Raw genomic sequence first — 21,147 nt, forward strand, 5'->3', positions numbered from 1 at the left:
TTTCAGTGTGGATATATTTTCTAAAAGCTCATGCTCAGGTATTAAGATTGTCTGGGGTGCTTGGATACAAAATATGTATTTATCCTTTCTTATTTAACTGCGATCAGTCATTTTGATTGACCCACTTTAGACCAAAAAAAAGAAAGCAGTTTGTTCGTACATGGCTGACATCCCCAGTAACGTCCAATGCGAGCTGGCATCTCGGTGAACTTCACTGACACGGACCGTTTTGCCGGGAACATCCGTGTTGAAACAATTTTCTGGCGCTGAGGGAGACAGAGGCAGGCGGAAGGATGGAGGCTTTCATCGCCGTATCTGACATTTATTCCTGTCAGAGGAAGTGCAGGTCGACGCGCGCCTCGGACGGCTTCCTGAGCGAACGAGACAAGCTGAGCTTAAAGACTCCAGGCCTGCCGAACAGCAGTGCTCCTGATACAACATCCGTCCCTCATTTCTCAAATCATAAACATGTTTTAGTTTATTGTTAGTCGGCGAATTAACATATATCCTACTGGCTTGCAATGGGAGCAGTTTGATACATTAGTACTCTTGATTTCCACTCCGGTTTACATCTATCAGAATGATATAATGATATACGGGAGGGTGCATAATAGAAACAGCAGAATGTGTTATGAAAGCGTACAGCTGCTGCTGAGAAGTCATGAAAACTAAGTGGGAGGTCATCATGTTCCAGGATATCAGATACAATTATTGAAAATTAATACAGACAGTGTATCCCACATATATGCAAATATTGCATAGATCACACTGAATCGGCTTTAGAATACAGCTTTAGACAAATGATCCATCTGAAATCTATGGAATCAAGTAGGATATCATTTTTTTTACATTAAATATCTGGCCTGTTAACAAGTATACCATACACTTTAATGAGGTATTTTTAGACTTATTTCTTTAGACGTTTTGGTCTTCTGCTGCTGTAGTCCATCCACTTAGAGGTTTGACATGTTGTGTGTTCAGAGTTGCTCTTCTGCATACCACTGTTGAAATGTGTTTGTGTTACTGTCAACTTCCTGTCAGCTTCAACCAATCAGGGTCCTTCTCCTCTGACCTCTCTCATTAACCACACGTTTTTGCTCGCAGAACTGCTTCTCACAGGATTTTTTTTTTTTCACGCTATTAAACTCTAGAGACTTGCGTGTGAAAATCCAAGGAGATGAGCAGTTTCTGAGATACTCAATTATTGGCACCAACGATCATTCCACGGTCACAGTCACATCACAATCACAGTTCTTCCCTATTCTGACATTTGGTCTGAAAAACAGATGAACCTCTCGACCACATCTGAATGTTTCTATTCATTTAGTTACTGCCACATGATTAGCTGATTAAATTTGCATTTGCATTAACAAGCTGGTGTAAAGTGCTCACTGAGTATATACGGTAAACGGTAAATGATCTGCATTTGTATAGCACTTTACAATTAATACCTCTCATTCACCCATTCACAAACACTAATACACCAACGGTGAAAGGCACTGTCGCGGGTGTACATAAAACTTTTCTTCGTTTTTATGCATTCCACGTGGCTGTGTAAACTTATGCAGCACAATAGTTTTCAAATAACCTCGTTCCCCCACAGAAAAAGATGTCATCGGTCTTCTCTTTGACCGGCCTCCATGCAGTGAATCATTAATGATTCACAATGACCATCGCTGACAATTCAAACAAACCATCAAAGTTCACAGATCCACGGGTTATCCACAGTCTGCTGCACACTGGTTATGCTGGAACATAACTCGCACGCAGATCTCTCGCTGCTTCTCAAGGCCAGAGTTTGGCTCGACTGCACCTGGAGGCCATTTTAATAGTAAAGCAGAGCGGAGAACTCCCGGGATGCACGGAATCACACAGGCAGAGACAAACCTTTCTTGTCCAGCGAATCCTGCCCAGTTCACGGACTGGAGAATATTCGCCGGTAGACGCACACTAATCCGCAGTTATCTCCCAGTAGCTTTCTGTGCTCAAGGCCAATCACACTGTCCACAGCAGCTTTGGTCTGAGTTCCTCTGATCTCTACAAGTGCAAGGACGGCTTTAGCAAGATAGCATGTTATCTGGCATGCTAGTTTCATAGAAAGTGACACGTTATTCATGCAAGCCCCATATGACCGCAGACTGAAAATGAACTACAATGCTGTCTCCGACATACCTCAGTAAGCAGTGGCCTACCACCACCTGCTTTCTTCTTTATAAGAGATGTAATAATACGGATCCAATTTCTAGCATTAATGATGAGCGTAGATATTTAATTGAAGTTTTTTTCTTCTTCTGCCGCTGCAGAACCTGATGGTACTCGCAGAAAGGGCAGAGGAATCGGAACGCCGCCGGTGGAGAAGCGACAGGGCGGAGAGACGGAAGTTTCCGGGCGGAAAACGCTTGGCGGAATCTTGACATGACAACCGCTGAGCCACTGCAGTATTCACTGAATATAAATATATATTTCAATTTTGCTTTTTTGTTTTGTTTGTTTTTACCCCTTGGAACCGGTCCCAGAATGTGTCAAGCGAACACCGCACGCAGAGGAAAACTAATATGAATTTTATTCAAACAAGTTTGGCACTAAACAAATAAAAATGATATAAATATCACACAGCCTCCCTTCGTCAGTGGTCCTATTATGATTTATTTGCATTGCGTCTCCTTGTGGAAGAACACAGCTTCACAGCTTCACAGGTGCTGTAAAGTGGGTGCTCAATGTGTGCTCAGTGTGTGTTCAGTGTGTACAGTGTGTGTTGAATGTGTGTACAGTATGTGAACAGTGTGTGCTCAGTGTGTGTACAATGTGTGTTCAGTGTGTGTTGAATGTGTGTACAGTGTGTGTTGAATGTGTGTACAGTATGTGAACAGTGTGTGCTCAGTGTGTGTTCAGTGTGTACAGTGTGTGTTGAATGTGTGTACAGTATGTGAACAGTGTGTGCTCAGTGTGTGTACAATGTGTGTTCAGTGTGTGTTCAGTGTATACAGTGTGTGTTGAATGTGTGTACAGTATGTGAACAGTGTGTGCTCAGTGTGTGTTCAGTGTGTACAGTGTGTGTTGAATGTGTGTACAGTATGTGAACAGTGTGTGTTCAGTGTGTGTACAATGTGTGTTCAGTGTGTGTTCAGTGTGTACAGTGTGTGTTGAATGTGTGTACAGTATGTGAACAGTGTGTGTACAATGTGTGCTCAGTGTGTGTTCAGTGTATACAGTGTGTGTTGAATGTGTGTACAGTATGTGAACAGTGTGTGCTCAGTGTGTGTTCAGTGTGTACAGTGTGTGTTGAATGTGTGTACAGTATGTGAACAGTGTGTGCTCAGTGTGTGTACAATGTGTGTTCGGTGTCTATAGTGTGTGTTCAATGTGTGCTCAGTGTGTGGACAGTGTGTGCTCAGTGTGTTCAGTATATACAGTGTGTGCTCAGTGTGTGTTCAGTGTATACAGTGTGTGCTCAGTGTGTGGACAGTGTGTGTACAGTGTGCTCAGTGTGTGTTTAATGTGTGCTCAGTGTGTGTTCAGTGTGTGCTCAGTGTGTGCTCAGTGTGTGCTCAGTGTGTGTTCAGTGTGTGTTCAGTGTGTGCTCAGTGTGTGTACAGTGTGTGTTCAGTGTGTATACAGTGTGTGGACAGCTGGCAGAACTGCTCTTACAGGGAACAATAAGACATACAATAAGACATAAGTGGTACCTTTCTGAGGACAAGAACACACATCTTCAGCACACTGGGATTTATACTCAGAAAAAGAGGGGTTTTGGTTCTAACAAAGACTCACAGAATCACCGATAACATGTTAAAACGTCCATTTTTAAGTGACAGAATGCCTCACTCTGAAGTTGCAGACCCAAGGAAAGCTCCTGATGCAGTGTCAATCACAGATTCTGTAAGGCAGAGGTGTCAAACCCCAGTCCTGGGGGGCCGTAAGGCCTTGAGAACAATGTGTGTGGACTCTTTAGCCAGTCAATCACTTAAATGACTTACTTGTGCGGAAACGCATTGAAATCCAGCAGACACTGCGGCCCTCCCGGACTGAAGGCTAACTGCAGGGCCATCTCCAGCATTCATTCCCACCTCTCTACTCCCTGACAACATGAGACCCTGCTTGGAACAAGAGGTTTCCAGTGCTATATTGCAGTTTATGTTTATTCATGGTTATTCATGAATATTCATAAGAAGATTGAACATCTATTGCCACAGTACTGCCTTTTGGCCACGCCCCTTCATGAATATTAATAATCTGCCTACAATTGGAACATTCCTGCTTCAGTGGTTAGGAAATATTATCCTCAGTTTTAAGAATGAATCAACGACTTTGTCCTCCCCCTTACAGCTAGAAAAAAATGAAACAATACAGTAACTGAAAAGACAAAAATAGACATCTCCAAATAACTCAAATAAAAGAATGTGCTATATGCTATGAGGTGAGAAAGGTGTGTGAACTTAGGCAAGGCATGGGGGAAATAGTGTTAATTCGACACATACAAACCAACACAAAGCAGGTGTACTGGCAGAGTGGCATAGGTTGCTAACGTGGCTATAACATGCCCTGCAGTCATCAGCTTGTGTTTTAAATAAAATAAAGTGACTAGCTAGCATTATCTGCAGATGTAAAGACATGGTTAAGTGATTGGGGATATGACAGCTCTCAAGTACTGTTAAAAGTGCGAAGTGAGGGATTGTGGGTAAAAGAGAAGAGTGGAGCGTGATAAAATGTTCCCTGTCCAACGAGACACATTAAATGGGTCCAAATTTAAATGGAAAACATAATAGCTTCAATTCAGTATCACAGACATCATGCTGATTCAAATCTATTCAATCGCCTTAATGGAGGAAGGGGTAAACAAATGTAAATCATAAAAAGGAAAAAAAAATTCTGCCAAATCTATTTTGCGGTCAGGGACTAATGATCACATCAATCTTCATCTTTTTCATGGAGTGTCTTCCAGCTTCTGACCATAAAGAGAGCACTGTCAATCATTTAGAAATCTGTCATTAAAGGCTGTCAGGGCCTTGGTGAGTGATGTCACGGTCTGGGTAATGGGTAATACTGCCATATATATTTCCATCCCAGTTTGACTGGTATTTATATATAATTTCACTCCATATTTTTTTTCTCTTTAAAACAGGTTGGTAGTTCTGAGAATACAAATCTGCTGGGTGTTTTCATTAAAATATGTGTGGAAATAAAAAAAACATAAATGTCCTATGTTGTATTTGTTGAATAAAATGACAACATAATACTGTTTAAAAATATATATATAATAGCCTCCAGCCTCTGCATGAATACTGATTGTATTCCTGTGTGTGCATGTGTGTGTGTGTGCCTCTGTGCATGTGTGTGCGTGTGCATGAGTGTGAATGTCTGTGTGTGTGCATGTGTGTGAATGTGCGTGAGTGTGTGTGTGTGTGTGTGTGTGTGTGCGCATGTGTGTGTGTGTGTGAGTATGCATGTGCGTGTGTGCATGAGTGTGTGTGTGTGTGTGCATGAGTGTGTGTGAGTGTGTATGAGTGTGTGTGCGTGTGCGTGAGTGTGTGTGTACGTGCGTGCATGTGTGTGCATGAGTGTGCGTGTGTGAGTATGCATGTGAGTGTGTGCGTGAGTGCATGTGCTTGAATGTGTGTGTATGTGTGTGAGTATGCATGTGCGTGTGTGCATGAGTGTGTGTGTGTACGTACGTGCATGTGTGTGCATGAGTGTGCGTGTGTGAGTATGCATGTGCGTGTGTGCATGAGTGTGTGTGTGTGCGTGTGCGTGAGTGTGTGTGTATGTGTGTGTATGTGTGAGTGTGTGAGTGTGTGTGTATGTGTGTGTGTGTGTGCGGTTGTGCAAGAAGAAGAAGAGCTAAACTGCAGTTGCTGTGGCACAGGCAAAGAAAGAAGATGGTAAGTTTGCTATTCCTTGGAGAAGGAAAGCATGCAATAATGTGAGTAACTGTATCATTAATGAGGATTGGTTAAACAAGGAGAGAGAGAGAGAGAGAGAGAGAGAGAGAGAGAGAGAGAGAGAGAGAGAGAGAGAGAGAGAGAGAGAGAACACTCTTCCTTTAGGGATCCCTAGGGCTGGTGGTTGAAGAATACATGTATAAATAAATATCTAACTTCACAACCACCATTTAAAATGCATATTTACTCAGATCTCAAAATCAATTGCAGGGTTCCTGGGACAAAGTCAATAAGGATTTGATGGGGAATCTTAATGAATGTATTAAGATACATACCAAGCACACGTCTGGTCAATGGCCTTTGAAAAGCTGATTTATAAATATTTAGTGCAAGCAGCCAAAAGCTTAGCCTTGGATTTATTTTCTCATTAAAAAAACAACCGCTGTAGATTTAGCTTCCCTCTAATAAATAGTAGAATTGGAGAACTTAACAGGGTCCGTGAATGCATATGGGGGATTTTAGACTGTGTGTTTGCCTAATAAGATTCCCTTTCTGTCCTTGTACACGGAGGGAGATAAGAAAACACAACAGAAGTGAGCAGAATGACCACCGATTCGACCGCTTTATTTCCCGGGTCTGAGCTCCTGGAGCGAGACGGGCGCGAGACGCGGCGTACGGTTTCCGCCGCGAAACGCAGCTATTTTTCAGGAACCTTATCTGCGTCCGCGGAGACGGGGCCCTGCGAGCGCGCTCCTCGCCGGTCGATAGGGATCTGAGAGACGGAGGGGGCCGCGCGTCCGAGCCGCGGCCGGCCGGCGGGCGTGAGGGACTCCTCAAAGCCCCTCCGGCGCGGGGCCGACGCTGTCGCGGCTTAGGCGCCGTCCGCGATTCGTCATCCCGCCGTATCTGATCGGCCGCCGCCCGCGTGCGGGATTACCGCGGGGAGAAGCCGGCCCTCGCCCCCGCCGATAACCTCGCCGTCCTGGGCTCCTTGTGATTGGCCCACGGCCAGAGCCCCGGCCCCCTGTTTTTTACCCTGTGTGTGCGGTGTGGATTTGGGCTATTTTTGTCCTGGGGGGTGCATCACAAAGCAGGATTACTGAGTTAGCTGGATAACTGCGCTGAGTAAAACCCACAAAGCAGGATTACTGAGTTAGCTGGATAACTGCGCTGAGTAAAACCCACAAAGCAGGATTACTGAGTTAGCTGGATAACTGCGCTGAGTAAAACCCACAAAGCAGGATTACTGAGTTAGCTGGATAACTGCACTGAGTAAAACCCACAAAGCAGGATTACTGAGTTAGCTGAATAACTGCTCTGAGTAAAACCCACAAAGCAGGATTACTGAGTTAGCTGGATAACTGCACTGAGTAAAACCCACAAAGCAGGATTACTGAGTTAGCTGGATAACTGCACTGAGTAAAACCCACAAAGCAGGATTACTGAGTTAGCTGAATAACTGCTCTGAGTAAAACCCACAAAGCAGGATTACTGAGTTAGCTGGATAAATTCACAGAGTAAAACCCACAAAGCAGGATTACTGAGTTAGCTGGATAAATTCACAGAGTAAAACAAAAAACTGGAACATGGACTGAAGAAGAAAAGAAGACCGTTCTAGGTCTTACTCTGTGAATTTATCCAGCTAACTCAATAATCCCGCTTCCTGTTACACCACTCCCCTGCTGGGGCAGGGATGAGCGGGATGCTGTCCTGTTTCTTCCCCACACATCTCACACATCACAGCGCAGGAAGCGACTGCTCCAAGGCCTTCTTCTCGAGGAGATCCCGGAGAAACAAGCATCCCGTAACGGTGCCCGTGTGGTCCTGTCTCCACGGCGACCCACTGTCAACCTGCATACGAATCCACCAGTGCAAACTGTGCTGTATCCACAACACTCGCTGAAAAACAGGGGAAGTAATACACGAGGACAGCGTACTGGGTTCTGTCCTGTAAAAAAGAAGAAGGTAAACATCTATCATTCATGGATCTTACACAGAGTCTGTCATTTACGCAAAGGTCATGCCACCATCAAAATCTTAAGTAGCAAACTTAGTTAACAATGATCAAATCAATATTTAACAACCCCAGTGTAAAATCCAGCTGTTATCAGCTTGACATTACCAGCTGCCCGTTGTTTCAAAACGTAGCTTGAGCTGGTCAAACCGTGAGTATGGAGCTGGTCTGAACTGGTCAGCCAGCTACCGGCTGTTTAAAAACCTAGCTTGAGCAGTTTTTTTCCAGCATGGATGATTCCTGTCATATCATTTTAAGCTCGGAAATGGTAATATTTAAAATAGGTAAATGTATACAATTGATGTGAGTGAGAGAGTAAAAAGGTAAACATCTTTTTAAACACAAAATACCCGACGTCAAATAGGATTCATTTAAGTACAAAAAATAATGGCAATACTTACCATGTAGCTAGGGAAATAAATACCATGTATGGTTTATCGTAAACCTCTGCCTGTGCCTCACATTTCAAGATGAATTAACATCAATCAATCAAGACCTGGCTCCAAAGTACCAAAGATTAAAACGCTGTCAGGTAAGTAAGTTTGTTTATTGTGCGAAGCAGATGTGGATAATAAAATGAATTTGCTCAGATCTGCCTGGCATTCATCATGTCCAGATCAGCAGAAAGTGACATGACTGTAAGGAAACAGTGGTAGTGTGTTTTTATTCACACATCGCCTACTCAAACCTACAATCCTTCAAAACACGAGTTGAGCTCATTTCGCTGACATTCCTAAGAAATTCGCTTCCGAAGGACGGATAGAGTGTCAAATACCGAAAGGAAAAAACGCGACTTCGATGAAGAGGCTGGCCATCAGTACACAATCACACATTACTCAACGCTCCGTACGCCATCACACATTACTCAACGCCACAGTGTCGTCTTACTTCACACGGAATGTTTACATGAGGCGGGATAACAAATCTCAAAATGGAGGCGCAAAGGTCGCTGAAAATTGGAGGCTGCTGTGTCCTGTGTGTTTAAAAAAAGGAGTGGAATTGTAGCTGTTCAGCGGGATGTAATTGTGCTTCTCTGCGGTCAGAAGACACGAGCTTGAATGCCCTGTGATTGTGTCGGGAGTCACGCTTCATTCGCAACGAGTGAGCGGACGGATCCTCCGGAACTGTCCGTCGTCATCAGGATTCAAAAGTAGAGCGAGAGAGAGAAAGAGTGAGAAAGAGAGAGAGAGAGACTTTTGATTCTCGTTTATTATAACAAATATATGCAACATGCAACTATTGGCCGACTACTGTCATACAAAATTGAAAAGACATGAATAAAAAAAAACATGCGAGAGAGAGGGGGTGAGAGAGATAGAGAGAAAGAGAGAGGGAGAGATCACAAAATTATTGGCGTGATAGCTTCGTTCATGTTTATCATCCAGATGTATCCTCCCTCCCCCCCCCCACCTCCCTCCAAAAACAATTAAGACGCTGTAACTTTAAAGTTGCATAGCATATGTTATTGGAACCAAAATAAAATAAATCTTATCAGCGAAGAAATTGTGCTTGCAAGCCTTTGGGAAGAGGTCTGACCAGCTGTTGTTATATAATCTGTATCTGTCAGAATTTGCAGTTTGACTTCTGTGTGAAAGATATTTAAATGCATATTAAACCTGGAGGGCTTATCTTATGAGATGTGGCAATCTGCTCTCTCTCTCTCTCTCTCTCTCTCTCTCTCTCTCCTATCTATCTCTCTCCCTCACACAATTTTATTTTCTCTCTCCCTTTCTTACTCTATTTTTCTCTCCCATCCTCTGTTTCTCCCTCTGTTCCTCTCACACTGCCATCTTTCTTCTCTATGAAATCTCTCTCTCTCATGTTTATGGCTACAGGGGCTGTTCTGAAAAGGTCACAGAAGCAGAAAGCTGGTTAGAAGAAGCTGTCTGTTAGAATATCTCACCTGGCTGCACCTGGATGCTGTTGTGTTTCCACACACCGCTGTGTGTGTGGCTTCTGCATACACAAAGCTTCCTCATAAAATTAACAAGGAGGATATTCCAGCCCCTGCGGCTTTCCACCCTGCCACAACCCCGAGTGGGAAAAAAAACACCCCAATGAGAAAAAATAGCTACATTTTCATTTCCGTTGACGCGAATTTACCTTGGAGCACTGCACACAATCGCTGTTACTCGTCTGCCAAACAGATGTTTCTAAATGCGCTTTTAGTCAAGAAAAGTCATATCACATAATATGAGTGGCTTTCAATGGGAAATTAATTCATCATTTGCATATGACAATGGATAATTTTTATATACAGCTACGATGTGGAATTCGGTTTTTTTTTTCTTGCGAGTTTTCACGCACCTTGATGTAGTATTTTTTTTTCTTTTACATCAGGTGTTCAACATGTCTTGAGCTGCTGGTATGAGTTATACCCTTTTTCCATTAAATCAGCCACCTATTATTTTATGTGCGCACTTCTATTTCCATTTATGCATTCACAACACCGCGAATCAACAAGTCTAAGGTTGCATAAATCAATGCAGATGCGAATGCTAAACATTCAATTTGCCTTCACGTCTTCCGTGAACTTGTAAACCTGCCAGTTTCTGGCTCAGAAATGCGATCTCCGCGCTGCGTTCTTTTTATTACGCGAAAAAAAAAAGTCTTTATATGAGGAATGCGCAATCAGAAAAGATGTTTGGCCTTTGTTCCATCAGACATGGTCCATTTTGCTCTGTTAATGTGCGCTGATTGCGTGGCGTAATTACGGGCTTTTAGTCAAGATCTCCCCTTCCTCCTCCCGTTCTGGGGGTGGTAATGGCGCCGCAGTTCCCACCGGTATTGGCTCTGTTATCCGTCACACGCTGTTCCCCTTCCCCTTGTTGCAGCAAAAGCATATCAGCAATAATCACAGGGTAGGTTGAAAGCCAAATCACAGTATTTGCTCTTTTCTGCAGCATTACTGGTGCTAACATAAAGGTATGCTACTGTAAGGTATATCTACAAACAGCGAAACCGCCGGCAACATGCACTTACAGTACTGGCCTTCTGCTTCACCGCCACGGTCAGTAGATCTACTGCTGTTTTTCTCTCAGTAGAAGAGTTATGACTTTAGTCTTAAGGGAGTGGATAGTAAGTGGCAAATGTTCAAAACCACCTTTGCTCTGGTTGCGGAGTGAAGATTTCCCATGAAATGTCTTTGTTGAATGTTACTTTTCCACACCACAAATAGAGGTTAGCCTATATTCTGCCAGGCGCTCTATGTTCATTCGCTTCCCTTTCCTGCTTAACGATAAAGAAAGCTGATTTATTCACCGTCTCTGGTAATTACACACAAACACACGCACACGCGCACGCATCGGGCAAATTCTTTTAATCACCAGCCCCATTTCCGGGGTACTGGCACCTGTGCCCTTTCTGTAGGTCTTGATGTTTGGAGATACTCTTTAACGAGGCCCGCGCTTTGAAGGCCGGGATCCGTACGCGCGCAGTGTGACACACACGTCTGCGGGGGGGAGATTAAAGAGCAGAGAGGCGCACAGACGCGAGGAGCGAGCTTACCGCCGCTGTTCTCCCGCTCCCAGCTAAGCTTTCTTCTTCTGGGACAATGTTTAGAGCTGCCTGCCAGAACCCACAGCCTGGGTCCCCCACTCAAAGGGGAGCACTAAACCTACAACGCCGGGACAGGACTTTAGCTCGGATTCAATCAACTTTTATTTTCTTGCCAAACCCGTGTTAATGAAAAACAAAAAGTCTTGGTTTTTTTAATCACCGAAAACAAACACTGGCTTTTATTTTTTTATGTCGGTCAAAAATGAGTGTTGGTTGAATCCGGGCCTTTTTTGTGGTCTGTAACCAGGGCTGATGGGTCTTTTTGCACTGCTCACAACAGCAAAGGTGATGCCTTTGTGTTTACGATCAGCTCCCATTGGCCAAGATTCTATCAACTTTTGACTCATGTATAAATGCAAGTGTTTGTTTATTTCTTTTTGTCTTTGCAAATACAAATTGCCAGATTGATTTGAGTAATTGTCAGTAATTTCACCAAACTGTGATTGTGAAGAACGCTTGTGTTTAGTCAAAGCGAAGGAGAGATGTGTTCAGTAGGAGAAGGAGGAGCATGTATTTCCCTTTGCTGGAGGAACAAATGAACCCCCTCCATCTGACGACAACATCCCTCTGTCACAATGAGCCCCCCTCCATCTGACGACAAAACATCCCTCTGTCACAATGAACCCCCCTCCATCTCCACCATTAGCATACAAGCACACACACACACGCACATGTGTACACACACACACGCCCATACACTCACATACACACACAAATGCACACACACACACACTCACATGGCCACACAGCCACACACTCACATACCCACACAAAAGCACACGTACACACAGAAACGCGCACACACACACAGGCGCACACACACACATATGCAAACTCCCACACACACCCACACAGACATACACACACACGCACACACACCCCCACACACACGCACACACACACAAATGCACACACAGCCACATATACACACATACACACACAACCAGACACACGCGCACACACAAAAACACACACACACACTCACACACACATGCACACACACACAAACACACACACACTCAAATAAACACACGCACACACCACACATGCACACCCCCCCCACACACACACACACACATACACTCGCATACACGCACACACACACACACACACACACTCACATACACACACACGCACACACACACACAAATGCACACACACAGCCACATATACACACACACACACACACAACCAGACACACGCGCACATGCAAAAACACACACACGCACACACACACACACACTCACACACACACACACACACACACACACACTCACAGTTCTCAAACCGATTCCACTGTGAGTGCAGGCAGAGGCTGCTGTTAGCCAGATGTCCAGGTTTGCAGCAGGCATTACTGCTCTGCCTTGCTGAGTTAAGCTGCTGCTTCTATTATCCCTCAAAGAAATAAAGTCAACACGCCAGGGCACTTCTTTAAACGGCCTCATCCAGCAGAGGAGATCATCTTATCATTTGTTTGTGCAATCGGGAGAGACCGTTTCCACCGTGTTCGGGACACGTACAGCATGCAGTTCATAGATGAGCGATCAGCGGTGTGGTTAAATCCAGGAGAAGGTGAGGTTAACATGTGGAGGATGTTACGTTTTCCAATCATGCCTCTTGATTAGCAACTGTGCTACTGTTGCCTCTGTTAACTCCAGGAGCACTGCAGTTAAGGCATGCCACCTTCTTTGGAATTCATTAACATGGGGCAATAGCTGCACCCCAGTGAAAACAAAATGTCCTCACAATGTTACTGGAATGTTTTGTCAATTTTATAACATTGCCAGGACACATTGAGAGAATGTCTTGTGTTGGCTGGGATGTACTCCCCATTTCAGTCATCTACAATGGGAGAGATCTGACGTAAAAGCTGATCCCTGCTGTAAAATCTCTGACCTAGTCAAACTGGTATTAAGCTGGTCTAGCTGAGTATGAGCTGGTCAACCAGCTAGTGCTGGTAGCTTGCCTGAGCTGGTAGTTGGTTAACTATGAACATAGTTGGAGCTGGTCAAACCATGTCAAGTTGGGAGCTGGTCTGAACTGCTCAACCTGTTTGAAAACATAGATTGAGCTTTTTTTCAGCAGGGAGCAGAGGCATATCAAAACAGATTTATTAGACTCAACCCAAACAGCTCTTTGTTATTAACCTCATATCATAAAGTTATATCTGCTTCATTTTTTCCCCCTGAAAATCAATTAAGAGGCCTGGCAAAGCACCAGGAACCTAATTTCTTACAAAAAGCAAGTCGAAACAAAGGGCTGAGTATCTGGTGAGGGCCTCTCACGGATGACCACAGGTAGCCAATCAACACTTGACACATCACAGGGAGGAACAAAGGCAACCGTAACCTAGGGAACACTGGCCCACTTAAACCCCTAAAGTCCAGCAAGGTGGAATTAATCACATCTCCCCAATGTGGACAGCACGCTAATGACATAGGCTCGAACCTGTGTGTTTTGTAAATTACGCGGCCAAATCTTTGTGCAATCGGGGTGAGGGCATTTACCAACTGTGCCACTCGAGGAACTATCCTGGCGACTCTTAGTTTCGGGGGGCACTGGGCCAGAGGGCGGGGATGGGTTTGTGGTGTGACCCCATTCAATTTCAGTCCATTTGATTTGTTTTGTATACGGTGGCGGGCAATGGGGTTATTATAACATAATGCCATTTAATCTGGGTGGCGCTTTGCTTGTAGGAAAATCCATTTGAAATGCTACAGGCCCACATTACTGCAGGTTTGTTTGTGCCTACTGCGCGTAAAACTTTCGTCAATAAACCGCTCGACCGTGCTCTGCTCTTATAATGGAGTTGTGATATGGTAGGCTTACAGTCTTCATTGAAATGATGGGAAATGAGAGAGAGAGAGAGAGGGAGAGAGAGAGAGAGGCTGAAAGTACCCCCTGCTCCGTTTGTCAAACTGCCATGACAGCAGTGAGTTTTGTTCTCTTGCGCAGAAGGAGACGTCTGCGGCACCTCATTCAAAAGCTTCAGTTCTAAAGCCGCACTTATCTCTCACCGCCACACATTACCGTCTCCACGGAACAAATAAGAAATGTTTCTTTTTTTCCCACATTTCTTTATTGTTTTTTCATAATGCTCCGTGATGAATTTTATTTTTTTCCCGGCGTTATTATAACGGTTTCTGAGACGCGAACATTGTCAGAATGCGAGTATTGATGTGTCATTTACATTTTCACCATTTCATTTTGACGTATAAAGCATCGCATTCCTCTGACACAGATGGATGGTTTCGCTGAATCAATTCGGGTTAAATATCTGGCCCCAGGGTGTGAAGGCAGGCTCCCTCCCTGAGACGCGAACCTGCAGCCCAGCCATGGCCGGCCCCGGGCCCCCGAGCACTGTGCTACGCTAACGCCCCACGTTCGCCCCAAACCACTAATCGCTCATCATTAACGGCTCGGCTACGGGGCCGAGACTCACGGCACGGAAACTGGGACAGTGTCGTTAACCCTTTGAAGAGTAAGCTGTTATGCTTTTATTGCCTTCAGTTACCAGTAGCGCTTGCTAAATCCGCATTACAATTGCTCCGTTAAGAAGAATCTAATCACATATTTGTAATCTTGCACCTTAAAGGGTTATTATTGGTGTTTCCAGGAGTTGTCCTGCGGCGGATTGAGAGGATCGACTATTTCTGTATTCATAATAATGTTCCCGTAGAACGTCGACACCTAAATAACTGTTTTTTTTCCCCGCAATGTGTTGATAAGTCTTATTTTAAACCATCACTTTAAAATTCTATCATTTGCTGGGGAATTTAAATAAAAGAAGGAAAACCGAGAACGGCAATCTTCCCCGTGAATCTGGCAGCGAAGTTGTCTCTGCTCTTCCCGTTTTTAGTTCAGAGCTAAATAAGCCTGTGGATGCATTTAATGTATGTTGACTGAGAGAGGGGCCTGGTTCAAAGCGACACGCGTTCCAACACGGAAGGAAAACACGTCAGCCCCAGAGAACACACCCCGGGCTCACCCAGCAACAGGCAGGCAGGGGACGGGGTGCGTAACGGCTGTGCGCACGCAGAATCCCCCCCCGAAAAAGCCCCCGGCGCCTACCGCGGAAAAGACGAACGCGGAGAAATGAACGCCAGGGAGGGAAGGAACTCCTCTGTGAAGGAAATTACTTTTCATCCACGACAATGAGTGGCCCTGCCTCTTTCGCCATTAAAGGCAGAGCCACAAATGTCTGTTTCTATGAGCTTTTCCTACAAGAGCTCTTTCCCTGGGGTGGGTGGGGGGCTAAAACACCCCCCCCCCCTCCCCTCCACACGCCTTCCTTGTGTGTCCTGAGTCGACCCCTGCAACATCTCTTCCCTGTCTTTGCTTTGGTGGAACGTGAGTAGTATTCTGCCTGTTTGTCTGCCGTGGGTGTTTGCCTCTGAAGCCTGGTGAAATTGATCAGTCCTTTTGATGCGCTCAGGTAGGTATGTGTTTTTGCATATGTTTGCAGAATGTATTTTTTTGGAGCCCCTGTGTGCCTGGAACGTGTGTGTGTGTGTGTGTGTGTGTGTGTGTGTGTGTGTGAGAGAGAGTGTGTTTGTGAGTGTCTGTGCGTGTGTGTGTCTGTGTATGCGTGTGAGCGTGCACCTTGATGCCTTTTCGCTTAGCTGATATGTCACTTCAAAACATCAGCATGCATCCCGAATCAAAGTGCAGATGAAACACAATCCCGGCATCATCAAATACGAAAAGATGTAAGAGAGAAAGAGAGAGAGAGAGAGGGATTCTTTTACCTATGATTAATCAATCATTCAGTCACATTCCATGAAATGGAGAGATCGTGTTCACAAAGGAACTGTCACAGAACAAATTACATGGAAATAAATATGAGTAATTGTACACGTGAGAAGAAAGAACAGCAGTGTAGATTCCTCACCTACAGCGATAGCATTAGGTTGCAATTATGTGCTATTCAAACTATGAAGGTCGGAGAGAGGCAGTCTAAAAGGAAGTACAGTTTAATACGGCCAGATCATTTGATCCTAAGGGGACCAAAACACTGCTAATTATGTAAAAAGTCATTTTAATGCTTGAATACAATTTTAAACTACAAATAAATGTATGTTATAAAATATGTATTTATTTCCCCCAGCGGCAATTATAAATTAATATGATTCATCATTGGCTGTAAATCTGTTCAATCATTTTGGCAATTTTTGCTAATTTGTTATAATTATAATAACCTTAAAAAAATAAAAAAAAAATCAAGTTTTCTGACGAAAACAACAACAGGCTTCTAAGAGGCGTAGGGCACTTCTAGCTTTGCTTATATTTATAGCAAAGTTTTTGTTTTTACTTTTTTACTTCTTTATAAACCCAGCTCACTTTGATGAAGAACAGAAGTGAGTACGTTGTAACCTATCCTTTTTTCCTCAACGTTAACGTTCTTCCCCGAGGTGCTTATTCGCAGGTACAAACATCATAAGCAAAAAAATCTAAGACTCTTTAAAGACCATTATATGTATTTACAAGACTATGAAACAATTTGCAATCAATGAAGCTGAAATTAATGTTGAGGATAAATGATAATGATGACAGCTATTTGGAGTACCGGCAGTGCCACTAAGAGTATTATTAGTCATTTTTTAATAACCATTATCATTGTGAAAAGCCTGCCTGTATCATTACAATCATTGTAGTATAATTATTTCGCTATCATTGTTAAAAGTGTTAACTTTGGCTTTTGAGTGGAGTGCAAAGATGCAAATCGAAGGACAATGTGTACCATCAGGAATAGTCTTCATAAATGTGTGTGTGTGTGTGTGTGTGTATGTGTGTGTTGGTTGTGTGTGTATGGGTATGTGTGTATGTGTGTGCATGTGTGTGTGTATGTGTGTGTATGTGTATGTGTCTGTGTGTATGTGTGTGCATGTGTGTGTGTGTGTGTGTGTATGGGTAAGTGCGTGTATGTGTGTGTATGTGGATGTGTATGTGTGTATGTGTGTATGTGTGGGTGTATGTGTGTGTGATGTGTATGTGTGTGTGTGTGTGTGTGTGTGTATGGGTAAGTGCGTGTATGTGTGTGTATGTGGATGTGTATGTGTGTATGTGTGTATGTGTGGGTGTATGTGTGTGTGTGTGTGTGTGTGTGTGTGTGGAAATGTGTGTGCACATTGCTTAAGAAGGGAAGCTGGTGTTATCAAAGTGAGGAGAACCATCTTTGAAAGGCCCTCTGGAGGCAGGCGTGATATGGAGGCACCGGTGAAAGATGTCTTCCTCTTGCTTAATTGTCATTCTTCCCCATTGCCAGCGCCTTCGGGGACTGGCGAAGGGCTGACACAGATACCGCGTAATGAGCGCTAATCTAATCCCCGTCGCCATGCCCACCCCGCCTCCACACGCCGACTGATTCATCTTCCTCCGTCTTCCCGCACCGCCATCAGAGAGGATAGGGGGCGACACTGAGCTCACCGAAGATCAGTCCTCCTGTGATTTTGCCCCCGGGCCACATTTCCTTTCACCTGTCTGTTTTTAATTATTTTCTCTGTTGTTTCTCTTCTTTATTCATTCTCTCCATCCTCCCCCTACTCCGAACGACTCTGGCAGGATGGTGCTGCTTTCATGTATTCGAGAGTCAAAGCGAAGGATAAAGGCTTATTGCATCCAGTTCCAACAAATGCATGGCTGTGAGCGACATAATCAAGACTTCCTGTGAGAGACCATCCACTTCCTGTCACATGCCCAAGCAGCTCTGGGCTGGAGTGGATTTTGGTAGAGTTTACTACATTGGCAACACAACGTCCAAAAACATAAATATCATGCCAGTTTTCAAATGTTATATGTCAGAGCGGCTGCTTTGAAAACACACTGAGGCATTTCACATCTCATTGAAGAACATGCAAACACACACACGCACACAGACACACAGGCACATAGTGTACAAGAAACACACACGCTAGGCAGCTAAGTCACTGGAAGTGCTTGAAGAACGACTTGCATTGTAACTGCAAGGCTGCACATCAGGTTGAGGGCTCATTACATTGCAGTTGTGTGGGGGAAATGACAATGATGCAGTCCGTGTTGTGAAACCGCTGAAATCTGGTTGGACTGTTTAAGGGTTTAGGCTGTTCTTTTCATTTTCATAACTATCATTTGTTTTATTTATTTTTACTCTGGGAATTAAGAGACAGGTGGGAACATTAATGGGAGAGGAATATTCCATGCTTGGCACCAGAGGCATTGAAGTCTAAAAACTGAAGATTTCATCATGTCCAAGCATTCATTTAAAAAAAAAACAATATTGAAAGAAAGGGAAAAAAACTTTAAAAAATTGGCAAAAACAACTAAACTGTCATGTTTGATGTTCTATCAAGTTTTTGGTGGCAGTTGAGTTATTTCTTCTTTTGTTTCTGTCTCTGCTAGCCTTTGAAAATCGGATACAGTTCTGCAAAACACCATGTGATACAATACATGGTTTTAAATGATCGGAAACTGATTCTGAGAAATTAACTTACAAAAAGCATATATTTATATTTTCTAGGCACTGACTTGAAATTCCTACTTAATTACAGTTCACACCTCTGTTGCTTTTCTGAGTTTGATATGTAGGATTGCCAAAGCCAAAACATAAATAGCCCATCTTCTGCAATGACTGAATCTCTTAATCCCATACACACTCACTGAGCACTATCCAGCTGACCTGTGCACCAGAGGAGGCTGGTTAATAGAGGTAGGGGAGGTAGTACCTCCTCTCTTTTTTGAGAGGAAAGGAGGATCACATAGACCAGTTATTTTGTCACTTTATCAATAAATATTGGTCCTATTCACATCAATCAACACGTTTTAGTGTCTGGGATTGTCAATAAGCAACCATAATCATAAACCACATTCCTGTGGTGCTGGAGTGATGGAATCAGCCGCTTCCCCGGCTTCTGTTGAACACGGCGAGTTTACGTTACTGATGTTAGCCAGAGTCATTGAATGACCACAGTCGAGAAGTTTTTTCAACAACAGCTAATTAATAAATGTGGCAAATATAACAGGAACAGCAAAGAAAATATGAATCTTACTGCCGGTGTTGACCCCTACGCCGTGGATAAACCAATATTTAGCAAAGATGAGTCGTACCTAGCACTGCAAAGTCAGAATGGCTTTAGCTAACTTTCCTACAGAGAGAGCTGGGTCTTGTTAGACTGTTGCTATGCTGGGTGCCTCATTAGATTAATGTGTGTGTAGAGACAACAGACTTTACAAAAATAACTCAAACTCCAAACCCCACCTCTTCCCATTGCATGTTGTTAATACACAACCGTGTGCTTCAAACAAGCTAGGATACACACCTAGCCAAAGTTAGACGTAGATTTTAAAAATGCATAAGGTATTTGTAAAAATGGATGATGTGGTCATGATTCAGTGGTGATGGTCACTATTTAGCTAAAGAGGTAAGGTAGTACATTTAGCCGATTTTGCTTTCTGGTGGTTAGTTGTTCTGATTAGTTATTCACTTTAAAACAAGTTTACTAGTGAGCTATCTGTGACAAGTTTGGGCGAAAGCTAGCTAGCCTAACATTATTTGCTTAATTTGTTTCTGAATCTTGCTAGCTAGTGAGCTTCCTGGTTATGTCCTACCGATTAAATTAGTGGTTAGATTACCTGTGATCTGAAGTGGCCTGAACATACTTTTAATGAGGACAGCAGAACCTACTCAATGCCTCTGCTTCTTTTCCTCTGTGTAAATTAATCTAACAGTTGGTGTACTTTAAAAGCTCATCTTGGTGGACCCTGTTGGTTTATTGGTGTTGTTGGTACCACCATGTATAGCATATGATTTTTAACGATCTGGTGTAGCTAGCAATCTGAACTGGTGGTATTTCACAAAGCAGCAGGGCTGCACTGAATAAACCAGTAAAAAGTGTACTGGTTTGTTCCTGGTTTGTTCTATTCAGTGCGGTTATCTAGCTAACTCAGTAATCTCACTTCACTGTGAGGGAGGCAGCGGGGAGCAGCATGAGAGAAGCAAAACGTGTGTGTGAGAAAAAAAAAATCTTGCACCTCTCTTCTCCAAGAAGAGGACTACTGCAATCGCAAGCAAATATTGTTCCATTCTCTCCCAGGCGGAATAAATATACCAGACTTAAAGGTACAAAAGGTAATTTCAGACTTCTAATGCTCAAGAGAGGAATAGCAGCAACAAAAACCTTCAAACGACAACACAGTTTATCCCTCCCCCTTCTCTGTAAATGCGCTGACGTTGAAAAACCATTGGCTGAGGCAACTAGAACCAATTTTCAACCAATGAACTTGAATTATTGCACAGTTATACGATGTTTTGGGACAGAGTGTCAGGCCGTCAACGGTATATTTTGAAACTATATTTAAGGACTATAAACAAAGGCAGAAAATTTGTCAAAATGTCAGTGAGCCTTTTTCAATGATAGGAAGGGATTCACAAAGGTCTTGTAACAATGTTTTAACTCAAAAATCTTACCTATTGTACCTTTAATTCTGATGCTTTTGTAAGCCAGTAATAATTAACATTTGGTCTCATGCGCTGGTCAGCTTGCTGACTTCCCCCTCTCGGAGCATACACCCATGCCTGTGGGGGAGGGCTAGAGAAGGATTCCTGGAGGAGCCTTCCTGGGCCCCCTGGGGAGCCCCCCTTCTCTCACATTCCTTACAGGGTTACAACACAGGAATACTGGAGACGGCATAAAGATGTTTCATGATAATCCCAGGTCAGAA

This window comes from Conger conger, chromosome 11, assembly GCF_963514075.1.
Source record: "Conger conger chromosome 11, fConCon1.1, whole genome shotgun sequence".
Classification (NCBI taxonomy): domain Eukaryota; kingdom Metazoa; phylum Chordata; class Actinopteri; order Anguilliformes; family Congridae; genus Conger; species Conger conger.